At 53.9% G+C, this 5000-nt stretch overlaps 1 non-coding gene across 1 annotated transcript in view; it reads right to left on the bottom strand.

Moving 5' to 3' along the window:
• The window catches only part of LOC126417713 (small subunit ribosomal RNA), a 1909-nt gene extending 253 nt beyond the window's left edge, over window positions 1–1656 (bottom strand). The window contains exon 1 of the ribosomal RNA XR_007575781.1: window positions 1–1656. This exon is cut by the window's left edge and continues 253 nt beyond it. This is a non-coding gene — a ribosomal RNA (small subunit ribosomal RNA).
• Between the last annotated feature and the right edge of the window lie 3344 nt (window positions 1657–5000).

Raw genomic sequence — 5000 nt, 5'->3', positions numbered from 1 at the left:
GCCCCAATCCCTAGCACGAAGGAGGTTCAGCGGGTTACCCCGACCTTTCGGCCTAGGAAGACACGCTGATTCCTTCAGTGTAGCGCGCGTGCGGCCCAGAACATCTAAGGGCATCACAGACCTGTTATTGCTCAATCTCGTGCGGCTAGAAGCCGCCTGTCCCTCTAAGAAGAAAAGTAATCGCTGACAGCACGAAGGATGTCACGCGACTAGTTAGCAGGCTAGAGTCTCGTTCGTTATCGGAATTAACCAGACAAATCGCTCCACCAACTAAGAACGGCCATGCACCACCACCCACCGAATCAAGAAAGAGCTATCAATCTGTCAATCCTTCCGGTGTCCGGGCCTGGTGAGGTTTCCCGTGTTGAGTCAAATTAAGCCGCAGGCTCCACTCCTGGTGGTGCCCTTCCGTCAATTCCTTTAAGTTTCAGCTTTGCAACCATACTTCCCCCGGAACCCAAAAGCTTTGGTTTCCCGGAGGCTGCCCGCCGAGTCATCGGAGGAACTGCGGCGGATCGCTGGCTGGCATCGTTTATGGTTAGAACTAGGGCGGTATCTGATCGCCTTCGAACCTCTAACTTTCGTTCTTGATTAATGAAAACATACTTGGCAAATGCTTTCGCTTCTGTTCGTCTTGCGACGATCCAAGAATTTCACCTCTAACGTCGCAATACGAATGCCCCCGCCTGTCCCTATTAATCATTACCTCGGGTTCCGAAAACCAACAAAATAGAACCGAGGTCCTATTCCATTATTCCATGCACACAGTATTCAGGCGGGCTTGCCTGCTTTAAGCACTCTAATTTGTTCAAAGTAAACGTGCCGGCCCACCGAGACACTCAATAAAGAGCACCCTGGTAGGATTTCAACGGGGTCCGCCTCGGGACGCACGAGCACGCACGAGGCGGTCGCACGCCTTCGGCTCGCCCCACCGGCAGGACGTCCCACGATACATGCCAGTTAAACACCGACGGGCGGTGAACCAACAGCGTGGGACACAAATCCAACTACGAGCTTTTTAACCGCAACAACTTTAATATACGCTATTGGAGCTGGAATTACCGCGGCTGCTGGCACCAGACTTGCCCTCCAATAGATACTCGTTAAAGGATTTAAAGTGTACTCATTCCGATTACGGGGCCTCGGATGAGTCCCGTATCGTTATTTTTCGTCACTACCTCCCCGTGCCGGGAGTGGGTAATTTGCGCGCCTGCTGCCTTCCTTGGATGTGGTAGCCGTTTCTCAGGCTCCCTCTCCGGAATCGAACCCTGATTCCCCGTTACCCGTTACAACCATGGTAGGCGCAGAACCTACCATCGACAGTTGATAAGGCAGACATTTGAAAGATGCGTCGCCGGTACGAGGACCGTGCGATCAGCCCAAAGTTATTCAGAGTCACCAAGGCAAACGGACCGGACGAGCCGACCGATTGGTTTTGATCTAATAAAAGCGTCCCTTCCATCTCTGGTCGGGACTCTGTTTGCATGTATTAGCTCTAGAATTACCACAGTTATCCAAGTAACGTGGGTACGATCTAAGGAACCATAACTGATTTAATGAGCCATTCGCGGTTTCACCTTAATGCGGCTTGTACTGAGACATGCATGGCTTAATCTTTGAGACAAGCATATGACTACTGGCAGGATCAACCAGGGAGCTGCGTCAACTAGAGCTGAGCAGCCGGCCGCCCGGGAGTGTGTCCCGGGGGCCCGCGCGAACACGCAAGCGTCCGCTCAATTATTCTGCAAACAGGAGGAGGCTGAGCTCCCCTGCACAACACACCTCGAAACCCTCTCAGGTCCCGGCGGCGCGCAGCGCCGTCCTAAGTACTTGGTCGGGTTCGAGAGAGGCGCAATCGCCCGGAGTTAGGCGAGTAGACGCTTTAGGTGCGACCACCCGTGCTCCCAACTGAGCTTGCCGCTGCCGACAGAGGCCCGGGAGCGTGCTGTCGTGGCATTGCCGGCGGGAGACAACACGCGCCACCTACGGTGACCGGCAGCTCCAACGCCAGCGCCACAGAAGGACAAAAGCCCCACTTGGGTGCCGAAGCGAACTCTCCCAGCACAGCGCACGCGCCAACACGTCCGCACAGCTGCGATACAAACCACCTGCGAGAACCGCTGGGGCGACCGAGCAGCAGACGGCGTCGCGGCGCCGAGCGCCGGGCGGCGGCGCATCCTCAGCGCACACAGTCCTCAATCGGACCAGCACACTGCAGATGGCCACCGCGCTTCGCACCGGGCCCGCGAGGACCTACTTTGGCCGCAAGGCGCCGCGAGCAGGGGGCGCCGGCGCGCAGCTGCGCCGCCTGCCGCGTCCGTCGGCCGGCGCGCCTGCCACTGGCCGCCCCCACCAGCCGGCTGTAGCGCGTGCGCCCACGCACCGCGCTGCCAGCACGCCGGGCGGCCCCCCCTCACCGGCCGGGGACGGTCCCACCCAGCCACCGCCGCGTATCGCCTCACACCCAGATCCCCTTTCACGTTCGTGGGCATGGTGGGTCCCTTTTCACGTTCGTGGGCATGGTGGGTATCCATGAAACAACCGGTTAATAGCTCGACCGATCGTCGCCAACACTGATTCACCTCTAGCGAGAACAACCGCACCACAACGGGTTACCAGTTGTTCATTTGCGTAACGTCACCAGCAAACGTAGACGTCCATCGCCATTTGCAACGAGTATTGCATGCCTGTGTCAGGTGTCACAACACACTACGTCTGCCCACATAGACGCATCAACATGTGCACGCCTAGAGAACACGTGGAAGGTAGCCCCCGTACGTATGCGGTGTCCATTGCGCGAACGACTGTCAGCCGGCCTCTGCAGCATGTCGCAGATGTGGAACGCGGTGCAACATGCTATCACAGTGTGTGAGAAGAGACGACTACGTCCGAATACACGCTCCACTACATCAACAGACTGCTCATGCTGATCGCCATCCAGGGCGTCCGTTCCTCCCACACGTCTGTATGGCGTACCACACTGCAATCCAGCTCCTAAAGGGAGACGACACGTAGCTGCGTGCACAATATTTGGACTGTATGGTCCGCCGTTGCTAGGCGCAGTCGTCGTACGGTCACACATGTGCCACGATGTATCATTCAGTACATACGGACCAATGTGCAGTACAGTTTGTGGGTTTTGCGTACATCCGCGGACAGGTGACAGGCCGTACCACAACGTAGGCTGAGTACTTCGGCATGCGAAGGGCATTGAACATGCACACTTCTCACCGACGAGCTTGCGAAGGCAGGGGGGAAGAGGGGGGGGATGTACGTCCCGCTGCTATCCACATTACAGTGTATAACAGGAGCATGTGGAAAGTCAGCAACACCTGCAGGGTGTTTAACATGACGCGATACACAGGGGACCGGGCAGTGCGAGTAGCGAACTATATTGCGAGGGTTGCAGTTAGGCAACACTACACTACTTTAACGAGTCGCATAACAATTACAGAGCAGGTTAAGCGACAACGTGCGTAAGGTTAAGGCGCAATATAGTTTAGGTTACGGCGCAATTTAGGTTACGTTACGGCGCAATTTAGGTTACGTTACGGCGCAATTTAGGTTACGTTACGGCGCAACATGGGTTGGGTTACGGCGCAACATGGGTTGGGTTACGGCGCAACATGGGTTGGGTTACGGCGCAACATGGGTTGGGTTACGGCGCAACATGGGTTGGGTTACGGCGCAACATGGGTTGGGTTACGGCGCAACATGGGTTGGGTTACGGCGCAACATGGGTTGGGTTACGGCGCAACATGGGTTGGGTTAAGGCGCAACATGGGTTGGGTTAAGGCGCAACATGGGTTGGGTTAAGGCGCAACATGGGTTAGGTTAAGGCACAACATGGGTTAGGTTAAGGCACAACATGGGTTAGGTTAAGGCACAACATGGGTTAGGTTAAGGCACAACATGGGTTAGGTTAAGGCACAACATGGGTTAGGTTAAGGCACAACATAGGTTAGGTTAAGGCACAACATGGGTTAGGTTAAGGCACAACATGGGTTAGGGTAAGGCACAACATGGGTTAGGTTAAGGCACAATGTAGGTTAAGTTAGGGCACAATGTAGGTTAGGTTAAGGCACAATGTAGGTTAGGTTAAGGCACAACGTAGGTTAGGTTAAGGCACAACGTAGGTTAGGTTAAGGGACAATGTAGGTTAGGTTAAGGGACAATGTAGGTTAGGTTAAGGGACAATGTAGGTTAGTTTAAGGGACAATGTAGGTTAGGTTAAGGCACAACGTAGGTTAGGTTAATGCACAACGTAGGTTAGGTTAATGCACAACCTAGGTTAGGTTAAGGCACAACGTAGGTTAGGTTAAGGCACAACGTAGGTTAGGTTAAGGGACAACGTAGGTTAGGTTAAGGGACAACGTAGGTTAGGTTAAGGGACAATGTAGGTTAGGTTAAGGGACAATGTAGGTTAGGTTAAGGCACAACGTAGGTTAGGTTAAGGCACAACGTAGGTTAGGTTAAGGCACAACGTAGGTTAGGTTAAGGCACAACGTAGGTTAGGTTAAGGCACAACGTAGGTTAGGTTAAGGCACAACGTAGGTTAGGTTAAGGCACAACGTAGGTTAGGTTAAGGCACAACGTAGGTTAGGTTAAGGCACAACGTAGGTTAGGTTAAGGCACAACGTAGGTTAGGTTAAGGCACAACGTAGGTTAGGTTAAGGCACAACGTAGGTTAGGTTAAGGGACAACGTAGGTTAGGTTAAGGGACAACGTAGGTTAGGTTAAGGCACAACGGAGGTTAGGTTAAGGCACAACGGAGGTTAGGTTAAGGGACAATATAGCTTAGGGTAAGGTACAATATAGCTTAGGTTAAGGTACACATTGTTGTAGGGAAAGGTGTATTTGGGGGGGGGGGCGCGGCAGGTTCGTTGATAGTGATTATCGTAAGTGGATGCCTGCGGGATCGTCCGATTTGTCACGTCAGGATGCACTTGTGGGTCATGACAGGCGGCGCTCCGATTCCAAGGTTGTGGCAGATCTGTGTC

The sequence above is a fragment of the Schistocerca serialis genome, chromosome 8 (genome assembly GCF_023864345.2).
Source record: "Schistocerca serialis cubense isolate TAMUIC-IGC-003099 chromosome 8, iqSchSeri2.2, whole genome shotgun sequence".
NCBI lineage: Eukaryota > Metazoa > Arthropoda > Insecta > Orthoptera > Acrididae > Schistocerca > Schistocerca serialis.
Note: the sequence above shows the minus strand (reverse complement) of the source record. Positions and strands in the feature narration are given on the sequence as shown.